The sequence below is a fragment of the Ambystoma mexicanum genome, chromosome 2p (genome assembly GCF_040938575.1).
Source record: "Ambystoma mexicanum isolate Mex_15411 chromosome 2p, UKY_AmexF1_1, whole genome shotgun sequence".
Lineage (NCBI taxonomy): Eukaryota > Metazoa > Chordata > Amphibia > Caudata > Ambystomatidae > Ambystoma > Ambystoma mexicanum.
Window position 1 is genome coordinate 611698901 of NC_090923.1, and position 19874 is coordinate 611718774.

Here is a 19874-nt window from a genome sequence, read left to right on the forward strand (position 1 = left end):
ATTTTACAGCGGTCACTTAGATCCAATAATGTTAGGACAATTCTCTTGCGAACAAGGTCTTGCTGCAGCTGCATTTGCAGTAGAAAAAGCATCATCAATAACTATGGGGTGTCCAACTACACTATTTGTAGAACATGCACTATTTGCGATATTGAATAAACCTAAGTCCACACTGACGACACAGAGGGCAACAGGTTATGAGATTATTTTGTCCAAAGCTGAACTGGCAATTGTTAGATGTAGCACGGTTAACCCTGCAAGGTTCCTAGCAGAAGTAATTGAAGAGGGAGATTACGCCCACGACTGCACCCAAGTAACTGAGATGTACTCATGTACTAGGAAAGTTGAAGAAAACGCACTAGAGGGAGGTGAGCTTTTGTTTATTGATGGGTCATCAACTATTAATCAAGGAGACGGGATAAGGAGGACTGGGGCAGCAGTAGTACAAATGATGGAAGCGCCAGTGTGTGTGGCTATTAAGTGTGTACAATTACCACAGCATTACTCTGCTCAAGCGGCGGAACTGGTTGCACTCATATTGGCACTAAAGGAAAGTTTTGATAAAAAAGTTACTATATATTCCGACAGTGCATATGTTACATCCACTGTCCACTCAGGGCTATCAAAGTGGAGAAGAAGAGGGTTTAGGAGAGCTGACGGCACTCCAGTACAACATGCCCTCTTGTTGGCTGAACTAATTGAAGTAATAAACGATCCCCAAGAACTAGCCCTAGTAAAATGCACAGCACACACCAATGGAGAAGACTATATATCAAAAGGAAATGCAGCAGCAGACGCACATGCAAAATATGCTGCATATTTTGGTGAGATATGGAACCCCACAGACTCACAGAGAGGGAGAGGGAGGGGAATAGCGAGGGAGATGTTAATAAAAGAAGGGTACACCCATCTCCCAGCCACCCAGATTATGGAGTTACAAGCGGCTGCACCAATGGCCGAAAAAGAAGTATGGGTGAAAAGAGGATGCACAATGTCACCAACCGACGCACTATGGCGCCAGGGTGGCACTGGGAAAGTTGTAATACCATTGGCATTGTTAAATACCGCCTTGAACCAATTACATCACCCTGCCCATACAGGCAAAGAAATAATAGCAGCACGAATTAGAGAAGATTGGTTCTGTCCCGAGTTAACATCCCATGTGTCAAATTTTATCAGCAATTGCCTTACATGTCAACAGTTCACGGCCGGTCATACTTTAAAGGTGATAAGAGGTACCATACCCCGACCAGAAGGACCTTTTCGGCACCTCCACATTGACTATGTTGATATGATCAACATTTGTCAAGGCAATAGATACATGATAGTAGTAGTATGCCCATTTTCTAGGTGGATCGAAGCAGGGCCCTGTTCACACCCTGATGCGTTTAGAGCAGCCAAATTTATAGTAAGGGAGGTATTCCCCAGGTGGGGAGTGTGCGAGGTGTTAAGATCAGACAACGGACCCCATTTCGCAAATGAAATGTTCCAGCATATCACATCCCTACTGAACATTAAACACAAATTTGCATGTGCGTACCACCCACAGGCCAATGGTGTATGTGAACGCCTGAATGGCCTATTGAAGGAGGCAATTGCTAAAATACAGCAAACAACAAAGAAAAGTTGGTTGTATTGCCTTCCGTTAGCACTGTTCGAACTTAGAAACAGGCCAGGGTCCGACCACCACCTCACCCCACACGAGGTGGTTACTGGACGCCAAATGCGCCTTCCCCTAACACCAACGTCAAGGGCATTCACCGACCAAGAAAGTTCTGCGAATGTGTTAGGTGATGAAATGTATCAATATGTGTCTTCTTTGATTACTAGCGTTGTGTTTGTGTCTCAACAGCTCGAGCGCACACGGGGCGGGTCCACCAGCAACCAAGAAATAGACGAAAATACAGAATTGGGAAAGGAGAACTTGTGCCAACTTGCCAAAGGTGACCACGTACTACTTCGAAATTTTAATAGAAAGTGGAACCAGCAGAGGTTCACTGGCCCCCATTTAGTAGAGGACGTATCAACAAGAGCAGTAAAACTAAAGGATAAGCGTGCGTGGAACCACCTGCATGATGTAAAAATTTACAAACTGCAGACCCGCCCCAGCGCCAACGACAGGTCCATTGGAAAAACGCCAACAACATCCCCGGCAGCGGAAGAAAACACAACCACAGACAACGACCCAATTGTTCCCTCGGAGAGAATAACGGACGAAGAAGGGGGTGATCCCCACACTGCCCACCCCATGGTCACACGTTCAAAGAGTAAAACTGCTCCCGCCATCTGAGCAAACCCCCCCCCCATTGACTACTAAATACAATTGTAATAAAAACTAAGGACTTCGCTTGCACCAATACACATGTAAACACGTGAATGTTCTCTTTTTCTCTCGCACATACAGGAGCTGCGTAATATTGTATTGTTAAGAAAAGTTATCTAACAAATTCAGTGTGCAGGCGTAGATGGTGCTGCCAGACGATAGTTACCCAGAAGAATTGTCACACCAATTTGTATACGAAATAAAAAGACCAACATACTTAAAAAAGAAAAGGGTACGTGTATACTACACGGCCTTCCTCCTGGCCATAGAAAATTACATGCCCCACCTCCGCCCATACTTGCCGGTCTTGAGAGACCGATCACTTAGAGTAGCGTGGGAGCAACTCTTCACCTGGGCACTGAATGACTATTTGATAGGGAGAGCTTAATGAAACAAAACTAACATTTAATAACAAGCACTTTTTGAGAATTTTTAGGCGGGCAACTTTAACGTCGCAAGAATACGCTGCCAGGACTGCAGCAAGGTAAGAGCAAAAATGTCGGTGAGGTTAGCATATGTAATAAAAATAATAGGGATTTTTATGATCACCGGAGTTTTGGCTGCCTCTGTATGGCAGTACAGCTATGCTATGAGTTTTTTTGCTGCACCCAAACCTAATGTACCCCACCTCCCTGCTGCAACAGGTGTTACGTCAGGTGGTAACAGTAACAATGAACAAAAGCGAAATAAAGTTAAACGCAGCACATACTCAGACAATAAAGGTATTGATAATTATGTACAAGATTCAGCACACGTCACAAACAACATATGGTACCAGCACATGACCCGCATTGGTAAGCAGACAACTGAGGATAGCTGTTACGTTTGCTCATTAATACCATACGCCATGAGCGCTTCACGAACATTTGTTGCCACAGAAATAGATGAAAAAACAGCACAGTGCATAATATATTTGGCCCTGTTCCAAACGAAAGGAAGATTCCAAGGAACAGTAGTGCACATGACATGGAAAACACGAGACTCATACCCATATGAAAACAACTTCCTCAAGACCTATCTGAGTTATCACAAGACCAGTTTACATGCTGAAGCATTCAGATACATAACAAGTGGCCCTGAAAAAGGAGAAACAAAGAAGGTAACACTGCAGTATCTACCATGTGATTGGTACGCCACGGAAGTTCCGGGTAAACAAGGATGCTGGGAGAGGCCATTACTGACGATAACAGGAAAGGTGTTCCTGGGTACCAGCTGGGAGATAGGAGTGGTTGGCAGCAACATGGTAACAAAAGAAACTATCTCAACCATCGAGACACACAATCATCGATGTTGGACGACATGGATCAAGTATGTACCAATGCTCACGTGGGTAGAAGAAGATGAAGACCCGATAACTATATTACCATTGACTGCGCCCAAAGTATGTTACCAGCATAAAGGAGAGGTGGACGTGGGATATAACACCAATTGTGCAAGTGTGATGGAGTTACCTGAGGGGGGAGCGGGAACAGCAGTAATAATGGACCATTATTGGGCCTGCGGAGAAAAGGCATATCATACACTGCCTCCCCTGTGGAGTGGTGTGTGCACAATGGTACACGTCAATGTACCATCACTAGTGGTACCTAAGAAGCATGTCGATGTGGCGAAATTTCCGAAAATGGATGAAGGAGACAGGAGAAGAAAGAGATCTGCACCACTCCAGAAGGAGCAAGAAAACAGGACCAACAGCAATGATACTGTCCTAAACAGGAGAAAAAGACAAGGAGAGCCATTAACAGGAAATTATCTGTGGGGAAGGTCGGAAACGGAACTAACATCAATACCGCCAGAACACAGACTATTCAGCAGAGCAGCAATGTTCTTCTCCTCAATAATACATCCGGGACTGCAGGCATACGCAAACGCAAAATGGCTGCAAATAACCAGATGGGAACTAATGATGACCATAAATTCGACAGTAAATGGGTTTAACGCAATTAAAGAGGAGCTGCGAGCTGTAAGGATGGTAGCACTACAGAACAGATATGTATTGGACCTTCTCACAGCAATGGAAGGAGGAGTTTGTGCAAAGATAGGACAATCATGCTGCACGTTCATACCTGCCAACGATGCCGACAATGGTACACTAACAGAAGCAGTTTCACAATTGGCCCAGATGCACTCCAAAATGATGGACGAAAGTAACGGCGTAAACAAGGATAAAAGCTGGTTTTCACTATTATGGTCATGGATGCCATCTTGGCTGTCAGATGGACTGAAAATAATAGTGGGATGTGCTATTTTGGCTGGAGCTGCACTGATAATAATTAGATTTTGGAAAGCCCGGAAGGCGCGCTCAACTGATGAGTTGCTGGAAATGGTGGGAATGCACCCCTTGATGCCAGCGGATGACGGCCAGCACACAGGTGTGATAATACACGAAAGGGAGAAGTTGCGCACCCAAATCATCGCCAATCATCTAGACCCACCATCAGTGAAGATCGAGAACCCAAGGAACCCTAGGAGCTACATAGGAAGATGGGTGTACTGTACTCCTGGAGGAACATGCGAATACATGTATTGGTCATTTGAAGATCACGTAAACCATTATGGACATCTCGGAGGGATAACCAAGATATGGAGAGTAAGAGGAGATAACGAGAAGGATATGTTTGTGGTCGACAAGTCGACCAGAGGGGGGACTGAAGTGGGAGAATGGAAAACCAGACTCCCGTCCTTCACCTCTCGCGCTTGGCCTAGAGGGTCGCGGCCCAGACACCCGCCACGAGAAGAGTTTGCCCATTTACCAGATGACCAAATACCCTGGTACAGAAACATACGGATGTGTCCATCTGCCTGCCCAACAGCCCGCACTGGCCATGCCGACACCTGCGGCACGGACCAACTAGACTGAAATCTACACATCGTTAGAGATGCCATGACGACCTAGATAACGGGAAGCACCGCTGAACTATTATACACGCTGAACATTTCCACACCAATCTACACGAAGAACATACTCAGTGCTCTGACGTAGGCGACAGGCTTATTCACGGACGTGCATCTTTATTATTTTTACATAGGCTTTCAGAATGCAGAAACGCAAGACGCACCATGAGCTCATTTATAACGCTTGCTCACGCTTCTCTTGAAACCCGTTACCATCATGAGAGATATAATGGAAACACGATACTGGCCATGAAACTGTATGCCACTATAACCTAAAGCATCCATGCACTAAATGGATTACTCGTGCACCAGGCCCAAGTAGGCCTCAAGCAAGAGTTCCCGTGGACATTAACAAAGCAAAAGTCAGGTTGCTGAGCCTGCAGAAAGAACCCAGTGGAGCAACCAGCCAAGGTCGTAATGTTGCAAACCCACAGTCAAGAAACAAATCTTCAAAGGCACGATGTTGCAACCTCGCACTCCACGTACCAATGTTAAAATCATATCTGCAAATTAAACCAGACATACAGTGGAAAAACAATATTAATTGTGCAGAATTATGCCTCAAACACGGTCCCTCCCCACGTGACCAAGCCGAACCTGACGAGATGCCAAAACCCAGGAGAGAAAAGGCGTCTGGGTACCTCGCTACGAGACGCAGGCCGACACACTTGAAAGGCTCAATGGACACCTGCTACAGTGGGAACGGTCAGTCTCCCACCTATGAATAAATCCTCACATTGCCTGCACGTACCCATATTGAAACACTGTTGCAACCACAGGTGCACCGTGTGCTGGGAACAACGGTGGTCCCAGGCTGGGGAGCTCACGGATGCACCAATCAGAACATGAGGTTCTTATCTCAGACGTCAGTAACGTTAGCCAATCCTCAGGGGTCTTCATGTAACAATTCTTATGTATCTAATTGTAGGGACAACCCAGATATACCACCTGACTACATCTTAACCACTAATATCATTCTCTATATGCGTACTATACTAACCCCACCACTCGAGCAACCAATCAAGAGTGGCGATAGGTTCTTTTGGTAACTTTTTGGAATGACGCAAGTAGCGCGTCATAATGTAGTAAAAAGGGCCTGCGAGCCCCACTATTGTGTGTGTGTCAGGACGAACGCGTACGCTCCTTGACCCATCCCTGCCGTTTGCATAATAAACGGCAGAAGTTGCCTTGCTCCTTGTGTGTGCCTCATACTCTGTCTCGATCCGAGATATACACGGGAGGAGTTGGGGCCTCCCTGCCCGGAGGTCTGCGGACGGCCCGGCCGACCCCGGCAGAATCCCCCCCGACAGTACCACATTCAATGGAGTGGAGGTGAATTCTAGCTCTGCCCAAAGAGCTAGTGCCCCAGTGACTGGGCCGGTGACTGAACTTGGTTGCAGCGCCCTTGGGGGATTTGATACTCCCATTGGGGGCAGTCACCAATCTCATACACCTGAAAACAGGATTGACTCACAAAATAGTGCAATTCCATGTATTGCAACAAGTAGCCCCATAAAAATAATGAAATCCATTAAAGCCCTGATCAAACCATTTAAAAAGGGAGGTGAATGCTGCATTGAGGATCACTTAGAAGCGGTGCATGACATTTTTAAAGCACTCCAGATACCTAAGGAACAGTACAGACAATATTTTCATTTAACTTTAGATGCCCCGACGGCCAGCATCATAAGGGGATTAAATGAACAGCAGAATATGACATGGCTGGAGTTTGAAAAAGAAATTAGGCGTCATTTTTCTCCTTTTCAGTCATTGCAGGAGGCAAAGAAAGTCGCGTACACAATTACTGCTGGACCTAATACATCCCCTCGCCAATTTTTACAAGACTTAAAAAGAGCATTCTCTCGCTTTGATGTATCTTTTGACTCAAATTCCAATGAGTTTAAAACTGCATACTTCTATGGGCTACAGAAAGACATCATATCCCAATTGGTCCGTGAATTTGACCGTGACAAGTCCCTTGAATGGATTGTACATCAAAGCACAAAGCTATATGAGGTACTCTATTGTCAGGGTAGAGAAAGTGATAAAATGAAAGATACCAGGCATAAATCTAAAGAACCCTCAGCCACAGTAATGGAAATCAGGTCAGCCAAAATGTCCCTTGAGTCTGCTCAAAGTCAAGGTAAAAATAATGTGACACCTGAACAAAGGGGTAATCAACAAAGATCGCCATTGCCTGTACCAATGTTCCAAACACATGATCCTAGTAATAGAGAGAGCTACATCAGCCCTAGGTACTTAGGGGATAGACCCCGGGTAAGATACCGGTCTGATATGGCAGGTATGAACAATAACCAGAGACAAAATCAAGATCAAAGAAATGATGGTCCCTACCAGTCATTGGGGACACAGAGTAGGTTTGATCCCAACACCATGATATATGGTAATCAGGATAGGCCCCGATATGTGGATCGATTTACTGATAATGGAAATCAACATAGGGGCCAGTACCCACAATCTGAGAGACAGGACATGAGGCAAAACGTGAACTACAGTCCACGCCAGTACGATGATTCCCCACCAAGGGACTATAATCAAAGGATGGGTGCAACCCGCTCCCCTCCACAAATGAATCAAGAGTTCAGAAACCATCCCAACCGGTATCAATCACCTGAGAGGTATCAGAATAGATCCAATCAAGGGGAAAACAACCAATATCGACCTAGGCCACAGAAAGAGGATCCTAGAGAGATGGAAAGGTTCCAGTGCCTTGAGGCCCAAGTGAAAATGTTAGCTGAGCAAATAGGAAAGCTCTATACAGCGCAAAAACAACCTTCCAAAGAGGGGGCTGATGGCCATAGCAATGACCGGGGGGCTTCCGAAAAGTGACTAAGTACTCATGATAACTGCAGTGCCAAAATGACAGATTGCTCTGATATAATTTTGCATAACGACTCTGAGATGCCTAATGGATTAAAAATGAAAGTACCAGTAAATGAAATTGTGACAGAAAGTGCAAATACTTCTAAAAAAGAGGTACGGTTTAACTTAGAGCTAAATAAAACAGTAAAGATTTGCACAAATGAAAAAGAAACATTAGGAATTCCAAAAGAACAAAGGAACAGATTTAAGAAAAATTACTCATGCATGGGGAATACCAGTGAACAGGGAGTAAGTGGGGATGCCATAGCTCCTTCCCTGGGCAAGCAAAACAATGACCAAACACAGACAGAAAAAGGAAATACTCACAAGGAGGGTACAAGTCAATCACCTGAAGAATTCTTTGAGCCACATATTTTTGAAGAGGCTGAAAGGGCTGGTATTACACTAAATGATCACAAATGCACAGAATTAAAAAATGACAAATTGCTGAATGATGTTGTTACACATGTTCAGTTGGAGGATTGTAATGTGGTCTCTGATGCTACCCAGATGAATGGGCGAACAGTGGCCACACTCCAAAAAACCTCTGATCATGGAGAAATGCATAAAGTCTCTCGCGCAGAAATGGGTGAAAAGGAGGGAAAAATGTCTTTTCATTTACCAATGTGCTTAGCCAAAAGTGAAAAAAACCTGAGAAAGGTGAGCCCTGAAATCAGTAAGAATTCACATTTCTTATGTGTATTAGAGGAAGTTGAGGACAGATATTATGCACCCATCACTGTAGAAGAAAAATGCCACACCTTTGCTATGATTGACACTGGCGCACAGGCCACAATTATGTCCAAGGAGCTAGTAAAGAGTATCAATGAAGGGAGGCATCCACAGAGTCAGATCACAGTGAAGGAAAATCAAGGCCCAGTGCATAACTTTAATGGGGAGGAGGTGCCCATCATAGGTGTAACTGAGGTTGACATAAAAATAGGAAAGCACAGAATGAAACAAGAGGTATTGATCACATCTATTTGTGAAATTCCATTTCTGATGGGGACAGATTGCCTGAAAAGATTGTCTCCTCTCATAGATGGGGTGAATGGAGTGCTGTGGTCCTTAACCAAAAAACCATTGAGGCCTAAGAAACTAAAATCACAAAACAGCAATATAAAAGATTGTCACACCGTTGCCAAAACAAATGATGCTGTGGAGGTATATCTCCAGAATAGCTGCATACCTAGTGTCACTGTTATATTAATGTGTCAAGACAAAGATCAGAGCGACAATGAAAAACTACCTATACAAATATACTTGGACCCAAGGAAAGATTGGCAGACTGCTATAGATGAGCACACATTACGTTTCTATTTAAAAGAGAATACATGCAAACAGAATACTGTTCCTAAAACAGATTCAGAAAAACACATTACCACTCTGGCAGAAATACACATGGAAGATGAGCAACCATGGGTTCACGTTGGTATAAATGATTATCTTAAAACAATAAAAGCCACTTTAGCGCTTGAACATGAAAGGAGTTTCATTAATGAGAAATTGTTGCAAAAAATTATGGAGAGGGAAGAAATCCCGAAATTTAGGATTAAAAACCAATATGTTTCTGGGTTGGACAGTCCAGACTTTGAAAACCGAATTGCAGGCAGATGCATGCTTAAAATTAGCATTGGGCAGAAAACAATTTACCATAATGTATGGATAGTGAGTGGAGCACAAAATGAATTTTACATGGGCAATGACATCATGCACAGAATGTGTATGGTGTTAGATTTCCTTAATCAAAAAATATGGTCACGCCTAGGTGGGCCGGCACCTGAATTTGAAGACAAAAGAAAGGCTTATCATTGTGCACAACTGGTTCCTTATGCAGTCGAATTACAAATGAGGAAAAATACTATTATTCCTGCATTTACAAAACAGTTTGCAATAACACTGAAATGCAAAAATGGACAGCAGATGAAAGGCTCCGATGCATTTGTATGCCTGAATGAATCCATAAAACAGCAAGGCCTGGATTATGAATACATTCCATTGGTAGACATTGGTGAGGGATCTGTAAAAATCATGGTAAATAATAAAAGTTGTCAGGATATTCATTTAGAGGAAAACTCCCCATTAGGAATGGCCATACAAAAATCACATTATACGGCAGATTTAAATAACATGGTGATTGGGAATATTCCTGAAAAATATGTAGATGCCAAGGGCGAGTTGCCAGAATACCTGGACTCTCAGCCCAAAGGAATATTTAAAATTCATTCTGTGTATCCTTATGATTCAAATGAGACAGTGTGCTGCCATCAAGAGGATTGCATAATATTTAATTTAAATGAAAATGAAACAGGAAATCAGCCCATTGAAGTGGAAGCTGATATGCCAAAATATTTAAAAGTGGCAGCTATACAAAAAGACACAGCCACACAGTTAGAGGAAAGCGCTGAGATTCCTTTACCAGAAGAGTTTCCAGAATTTTCCAGAATGGTAGAAGAGCAGATCTCCTTAGCGGATGCATGTGACAGCGATGGGGATCGAAACGACCTGAGGGAAATATTTATGGAGTTTAAGGATGTATTTGCAAAAGATGCTTATGATTGTGGTTTAACTGATTTACATGTGGCCACACTACCAGAAGGTTGTAGCAGAAATCCAGTGTTTGTACGCCAGTATAGACTACCGCTGGCATGTTTAGAATCATTGGCAGAGATTATTAAAAATTTGGAATCACGGGGAATAATTAGGTCCATTCATAGCACATCCAATACGCCTATTTTAGGTGTGTTAAAGCCAAATGGTCAATGGCGGCTGTGTGCAGACTTAAGAGAGTTAAATAAAAGAGTACCAGTATCTAGATGGCCACTACCATTCATTGATCAGGGCCTAGCTCAGATACATGGTTCAAATGTATTTACCACGTTAGATCTCACCTCTGGATATTGGTGTGTGCCATTGGCAGAGGAGATACAACACTTATTTTCCTTTACATTTGACAGGACTCAATATGCCTGGCTTAGAGCTCCGTTCGGGTACATCAATAGTGGGAGTGAATTTGGCATATTTTTGAGAAAGGCCATGCCGGATGCAGCGGAAAGAGGAACAATAGTTTATGTGGATGATGTCCTGATAAAAAATGAAAGCCTTAAAAGCCATTTTGATGAAATAAGACATGTGCTTGGCCAATTGCAGAAAGCAGGCGCCAAAGTATCTTTGCAAAAAGCACAATGGTGCAAGAAAAAAGTGAACTTTCTAGGGCATGAAGTGACTGAACATGGGCTAAATCCACAAAGGAAGAAAATAGAGGCCATACAAAGATTAAAAGATCCTAAAAATGTGAAGGGAGTAAAAAGTTTATTAGGGATGACAGGCTATAACAGAAAGTTCATTGAGAATTATGCAGAAATCACTCAACCATTGACTAAACTGCTTAAACTAAATACTCCCTGGAGATGGGAAAGAGAGCAGTCTGATGCAGTGGCTAGATTGAAGGAATGTCTTGTAAAGGCACCATGTTTAGCATACCCCATAAAGGACAGGGATTTCTTTATAGAAATAGGCTTTTCTGAACATTGTATGTCAGCAGTGTTATCACAAAAACACGATTCGAATCCCAAAACCATTGCATATGCAAGTAAGGCATTTTCCCAAGTTGAAATGAAATTTAATGAATGTGAGAAGGCCCTATTAACCACTGTGTGGGCGCTACAACATTTTCGCCCCATTGTTCAGGGAGAAAAGGTGATTATTGAAACAAATCATCAACCTTTGCAATTTTTAGAGAGTAAAAGAATTAGATCAGGCAATCTAGCGCAATCCAGAATCACTTCATGGACGCTGGCATTACAAGGTTTTCCCGTAGAAGTAAGATATGGACAAAATAAAAAGAGCCCAATTGCTCAAGGGTTAGCTGACTTACATGACTGTGCAGCTGAACAAATACCAAATGAAATGGAAGTGGAAGCTAGTTTAGAGGAATTTGAACAATCACCACACAAAGCTTTTGATGAAAAAACATGCAAGGATTTGCCAACTGTATATGTGGATGGTTGTGCTTTTCACATTGAAAATGACAGTAATAAACAATTAGTGGCAGGAATAGGAAATGTCTGGTTGAAATGTGAAGGCGTTCCTAGTATAGGGATGAGGATTGGAGATAAGAGCAGTCAGGTGGCGGAATTGGCAGCCATCTATAAAGCAATTGCTACTGCAGTTGATAAAAGGTTCAGTGAAATTGTCCTGGTGACTGATTCTGACTATGCACGGAATAGCTTTGTGGAGTATTTGCCTGGTTGGAAAGCAAGAGGCATGGTTACATACAACAAAAAGCCACTTAAACATGGAAAAATGATACAAGCCATAGACAAATTGGTGTCAGAAAATAATTTAACAATATACTGGAGAAAAATTCGTGGGCATTTAAAAACACCAGGAGAGGATAAGGAGGGAAATGATAAGGCAGACCATCTGGCTAAGATTGGGGCTGTGATGGGAGAATTGCTACCTATTGATTATTTAATGGGTGAAATACAAATTGATGCAGTCACACGTTCTAAAGCACCAAAGGAGGTAGATCAACCGGTGGTGCAGTGGAGTCATGACACGCCAGACCAAGATTTGATTGAGGCACAAAAGAATGATCAAATTTTGGGAATCTATTATAATCATTTGATAGATCTTGAACAAAATCCTTTAACAGAAAATGATTGTATGGGAAAAGAAGAGTTGAGGGTGTTATTAAAGAACAAAACACGAATTAGATTACAGGATGGACTCATGATTAGAGAGTCCATAACAGGGCAAATACAGTGGGTAGTACCCCTTTCATTCAGAGGACTAATGCTACACCATGCACACGATGCCATAACTGCAGGCCATAGAGGTTCACAAAAAACATTAGAAATACTAAAAGATTATGCTTACTGGCCACATATGTCCCAAGATGTGGAATTATATACTAGAGGATGTCTAGTATGCGCCCAATTTAAACCTGCTTCACCAATGCATAGAGCACCATTGATGAAAAGAGGCCTAACTCTCCCATGGTCAGATTTGCAAATAGACTATGTAGGTCCTTTAAAAAGGTCGAGCAGGGGACACCGTTATATTTTGAGTGTGGTATGTTTGATGTCAAAGTGGATTGAATGCGTTCCTGCACCAGATTGTAGTGCGCAAACAGCAGCCACATTGCTGGTGAACCATGTGTTCTCAAGGTTTGGGTTGCCACAAAGAATTGAGTCAGACAGAGGAAGTCATTTCACAAGTACTCTAATGAGTAAGGTATGGCAAATACTAGGTGTGAAAAGGAAACTACATATCGCATATCGGGCGGCGTCTTCAGGTACAGTTGAAAGAAGCAATAGGTCTGTTGTGGATATTTTAAAGAAATTTGTGGCAGAAGCAGGTTCCAGCTGGGATTTACGTTTACCGTTGGTTCTGATGGCAATCAGGTCGACTCCTGCCAAAGCAACAGGTGTTAGCCCCCATGAGGTCTTGACAGGTAGGAAAATGGTGTTACCACAACACCTACTATACAGAACACATGAGCAAACTCTAGTGAGTGCATCCACGGTTCATGAATATATTGATGAACTGAGGAGGCATTTGCAACATGCATTTGCTTTTGTGCAGAGAAATCTGGAAAGGGCTGCCGACAGTGCTAAGTCATATTATGACAAAAAGACATCAGTAAAGGAATACAATGTAGGGGATCAGGTGTACAAGTTTCATTTTGGAAAAAGTAAACAGAAAAATTCTAAATTTCTAGCAGCCTGGCAGGGGCCATTTCGAATTATAGATAAGGTTTCTCCTGTAGTGTATAAAATTTTGAAAAATGAAGGTGAAACAGCAATAGAGCAGTTTGTCCATGTAAATCAAATCAAACCATGCCATCCCAGACATGAGATGAGGCGGCTTGAGCATGTAGAAAAAGATAAAATCAATTGAACACAAAAAGAGAAAATAAATGGGTACAATCAGGAGGCAGTGACAAAGAAGTTAAAAAGTTGATTGTTATGATGGCACATAAACACTGTAGTATATGTAAAATATAATATAAAATAAATATAAATAAATAAATAAATAAATAAATAAATGCACATATAATGGAAGCTCATGGTTGGTGTGCAGAGAGAAAGTGTATTAAATATTGAATGCTGTTTTATATGTGTTTGTTTTCTTTTAACTTGTGTTTAATTTCAGAAGAAAGAAAAAAAAAAACGAAATATTTTTACCAAGCATGTTTTATTTTTGGCAAAAGGATGAAGTTAGTATTGTGCTATGTACTTAATCTGTTTATTTTCTATTTTGATTTAGACAATTAACATTATTTGGTCGGAGGTTCCGGGATCAGAGGCCACGGGAGACGATGGAGTCCTGGAGTCCCCTGGATGAAGACCAAAAGATGCCTACCTCCAGGTGGAGGTGAAGACAAAATAACCGGAATGCCAAAAGAGATGACTACTGTGGATTCAAGATTGCCAAGATGAAAGAGTACTCGAATGAACCGAATAACATCGCTGGTCGGGACATACCAAAAGAGACAAAACAAAAGTTCCGGCATATGAAGTTCCACGTATTTATTATTTTAATTATTTATTTTAACTTGTTATATTACTTATTTGTTTTAGTTAGTTGTTTTATTTCATTGTTTTTAATTGACTTGGAAAATTTAAACTTAAAGTAATGCCACTTCCACTGAGAAGGCAAATGTGGAACATTTTATGAACTGATGGACTCAGATGAAATGTTGATTGCAAATTTTCATTGATGCACATGAATATTCATTTTGTTGGATTGCTATATTGTAAAAAAAAATAGAACAAGTTGTTTTTAGGAATTGGCTTGAATCGTGGCCAGATTCTAAAAACAAAAAGGAGGGTATATGTAAGGATATTTGGCGTGTTACAGTACAGAGTACAGCACTACTGCACAAGTAGCACATTTTTTTTGCAGCACCACCACAAGGGTGCGGTGCATTGCTATATGGGTTGCCAGATTAACAAGGAAAGACAGGCTATTCAGTCAAAAACGATTTTAACATATAAGATGCAAATCTATTTTTACAGTTAAAAGCACACGTGCTCATTTAAAAATGCACACTATTTTTCACCTGAAATGCCTATATTGCTAGAGACACATTTGAAAATTAACAGCTAACCTATTAACAATTAACCTGACTAATAAAACCTTATTTAACATAACCCACTAATAAAATGTGTTCTCCACTGCAGAATTAGGCATACTCTGAAAACCATTTAAATGCGTGTGCAGAGATTTTTTCTTCTCTTCTCTGCCTGATTCTCCGTGTTTTTGTGCACAGTAACTGCAGGAAGAAGGAAGTCAGATTTGCAACAATTGCAAATGTATAAGCGAAGCTATTGTTGAAGAGTAGGAGGATGAGAGATGATGGATTTCATTGGGACACGTCATACAGAGGGCTGAGAGGAAAGTTTTAGTGGGCAGTATCAGGGAAAAAGACAGGCAGACATCTTTCTGCACTATTGGGGAGAAGACCTGGCTGTGGGGCTCCTGACTGAATGCAGATTCCTGTGTCCTGCTGCAGTCGAGATTGGGGAGAGCTGAAAGAAGGACCTTTCCACTGGCTGAGGCATTCCTATCTGCAAAAGCTGAGAATTCCAGGCAATGACCCCGGTTTGAGAAGGCAAGCGTTCCTTTTTGCTGGAGTTAATCCAAGAGAGCCACATTCACAAAGAGAACAACTAAAAAGATAAGGTAATGAGAAGTGTGGGAGCTGAGTGTGTACGGTAATATGCAGTCAGTGTAGGATTCCTGTGCGTGTCTTAATCAAGTGCTAATGTTGCAATTTGAGTTCTGTTCTCCGCCATTATCTTTGCAGAGTGTCACAGACAATGCTTTGACTGTACCATTTTATTTCTGTAAAGAATGAGATCGTTTTTAAATACAACTTTTATAATACAGAAAAATATTTGAAAACAGACGGGTGATGTTTATTGTTTACCATTACAATGCTGATGATGTGGGGAGATTTTTAAACAGTGCAATGGTCATTTTAAGACAGATGTGTGCATGTCAAAATCAGTATGAATAATTGTGAGTGACTGTAGCATAGCTTGTTGGAGGTACATGAGCCAACGGGAAGAGAGACTCTCTGAACATAGCTCCCTACCGTATATAAGGTAGTGGAAATTACCACAAGACTACCACATATAGCTCTCTGTCGTAAATAAGTCAGTGAGTTCGCCCATGGTGGCACACCAACACTATCACTGGAAAATGTGGTATTCCTAGAATGCAGGTCTGAGGTCTCTCTAGTGATCACACGAAAAATCTAAGCAAAGATAAGGGATTCTGGACATTGGGGCCACAAATAAAACAAGGGAATTATGCTCACCAAAATACCACCAACCACGTATACCAAATATGCAGGTCTGGGTGCTGAAATAATGCATGTCCATTGTATTATTGTTGCACATGGCCAAATCTGAATACAAAGAGTGATTATTGCTAAGTTATTTTTCGGCGGTAATAAAATACCGTCAGGCCCCAAATCTCCACAAAATACCCTACAGCAGGAAGGCTTCCTCCCTGGCAAATAGCTGGTGGCAGAAGGACACCATTTCCCTAGCCTACTCTATGAGTGGGCTCCATTGTCCTCCAGGGTTTCTGGTCCGGTTCACCTGGGGGATGGCAGTCTCATAGGCAGAAGCCTTGGGGGCATCTGCAATGGACAGTTGTTGGGTCAGCAACCTGGGCTTGCCCACTCACATTTTTAAGACAATATAGACTGGTCTTTCCTAGGCAGGAGGATTGGAGGATGACTTATTTCATCTAGCTATATTGGGTGCAGTTGCTTGTTGAAGTGGGTCACAGGAAAAATCTAGTATTGTGTGTGCAGGTATTCCGTGTCCTTTATTTATTTATTTTTATTTGTAGAGCGCGTTACAGCCCACAGGCATCGAGGCGCGTATACATAAAATTGTATGTAAGCTTGATTCAGGGTTACAATGAGAGGGTTTCTTGGTTACAAAAACATCTTAGGGACGGTTACAGCAATGATACAGGAGTGTGAAGCAAGCTGTTTGTTCTTTATGCGCCTTGTTGCTGCAGCTGGTATTCTTCATAGAGTAATGAAAGTACTAGGCTAAGGAAGAGGGATGTGGAGGTAAGGCCTCAATTACTTACTGTAAAAATTCATTACTCCTAGTCCTGCTCGTTCTCGTCCTAGTTCATAGCTATCGCCCCCCCTCCCTTAACAGGGCACACAGCGAATGCACTACTTTGTTCTTTAGGATGTTGTTTTAGGTAATGCCCCCGTTAGAGGCGTTAGGAGTGCATGGCGTCGGGCGCAGGAAAAAAAAGTGGGGTTTGATTAGGTAATGTTGTTGGGCAGTGGGTACTCCTTCATAGAGTAATGGAAGTACTGGGACGAGGAAGAGAAGGGGCAGGAGTAATGAAATTACCAGTAAGTAATTAGAGCATTCCTGAACATGTCTGAGGTGGACCCCTCGCTGCAGCCCGTCAACCTAAATGAAAACTCCTAATGCTGAGGGGGATTGTGAAATGCGCCCTTCAGCCGGCTGTATCACCTTAAATCACAGGAGTCCGCCTGGACGCAGGCCCGCGAGCTGGCTCTCCTAACGGGCAACAGATGTTCCTGCTCAGAGGGAGGTTAAGGAGTTTCCTCTTGCTCTTTTTTAATCCTCCCTCTAATTTCTGGGGAGAGCGAGTGCATGCCATGTGTGTTTGATACACTGCGACATGCCGACCCCGTTTAGGAAAAACAAAAGCCCGGGAAGGCAGCTGTGCGGGAGGGCAGGGCGCGTAAATCACGCACTTCATCCCCGTGTCTCATTACTCCAGCGCCTGACTCTTAAAGTGACATACTACACTCTTTATATGAATGTTTCTGTGTGAATGTTAGTGCTCGTGAATGTTGCCTGACTGACAGCACAGAACATGGACATCTTCCCTTTGTCCATGTGACCAGGGTACAGCAACAGTGCAGGCTCCCAGTACACGCAGAATAGATAACGGAGGAGCAGTAGCAAAGCGCGCGACCCTGACGCATACAATCCTGGTCAATGGGATACATTAAGGTGGTAGTGTGCGTATATGCAGGGCCATGACATTTCCATCACCCAGAGAAGTGCACAGTCCCCGGGCCAGTCTTGGGACCCGTACGTAGTACTGCTTGCCTGGCAGCACAGGCATCCAGTATGGCCCTGAGTTACATGTTCATGTTTGCATTCAATTGCACTTTTTATCTGGGTGGATTGGTTGCCGATGTCAAAAGAAGGGGTTTTAGGCATTGAGCCCCATTAAGAGTTTGGCGAGGTTATGTTATCTTGCATTTGTATAGCACCTCCTGCCATGAGTTATGGCGTCGAAACGCTTTGCCTGTCAGAGAGACAAAGGAGGAGTGTGATAGAGCATGCAGTATTGGTACGGAGGAGCAAAGTCGATGTGGTAGAAAAGTGGCATTAATTCAGTTACCAACACCTTTTTAGGCATTAACAGAATTACCAAATCTGCTCTTTATTCACAAACGAATACCGTACTATGATTCAGTACAAAATCATACTATTGCATAACACCACACTTGTAGGCACTTGCCTTTCCTTATCTAGGGCTTCGCCACAGAATCACGGCGTACGCTGGGGCTGCTGGCAGGCACATATTCACCGAGGGAGCCACACTCTTCAGCCTGGCTGCTTCCAGGCAAAAGCTCAGAAAAAGGCAGTGCGTTTTTAACAATATTTTCTTTTTAGCCAAAGAAAGATTTCTTCCAAAAGTGTTCAATAATCACAGACAGATTTCGTCCTACTTTGAATTCTTTGGTGTGGACCAATGAACATGCTTGTGGACTAATGAGAGGCTTGACTAATGTTATCCAACTTCAATTATATGTGCTAAAAACAAAGCAAATCACCAATTGCAATATTGCATTATAAAGAAAATCCACACCCTAATCTGGTCAACACACAACCACCACACGCTGACGTCCTTTTCTGGAGAAGTCTGCACTGGACTCAGAGCAGGAGAACACAGGCTCTTATCTACGAACAGAGGCGTTGCTAGCGGGTTAGGGGGGTGGGGGGACTTTGGGGGCTATAGTCCCAGGTCGTTTAGTTTAACCCCAGATAGAAGCTCAGGGGCTGCAACGAAAAAGGCTAGCTAGCCCCGAGTCCTGACAGTCCCGACATTAGCATAGCCCAAATATTTTCCAGACCTAGCAACACCCCTTGCTACGCGCAGTCCTACGTTTTTGGTGCATATCTTATTCTTGTGATCTGACAATAATTGCATTAAAATGCAAAGCTACAGGTTGCAGAAAGCCATTAAAAAAACGCAACTCTGCATCAGACATGCTTACCTGATATTTGGGTTATGTGACATCCCGACACTACAATCACTGCAAAAGAAGCTGGAGGTTCACATGTAGCACTAACAATGAAAAACAAAACCCTAAAATGAGTTTCACGATCTGGAGTCACTATCAAACATTACTCAGTCACAGCCCCTTACACAAACATGGCGTAGTGCCAGGCCTAACTCTTCAAAGAAGCACTCAGAGTCGCCTTGTTTAAATCCGGGAGAGCCCTTTTTGCCAGAATCCATTAGACTTGTGGGTTCTCGGCGAGTCACAACTCCTTTGATTAGAGCGTGTCAGAGAACTCTTAAAAGTATTGAATCAACGCCTGTCCCCTTCAGATGAAGAAAGACTCGCTGAGGCTGAACACCACTCTCATGCTAACGCCTCACAGTTAAACCCTTTAGACTAGAAGGGTGTTAGAGTCAGAGCTACTCAGGTTAGGCATGGTTTGGGGCCAGAGAG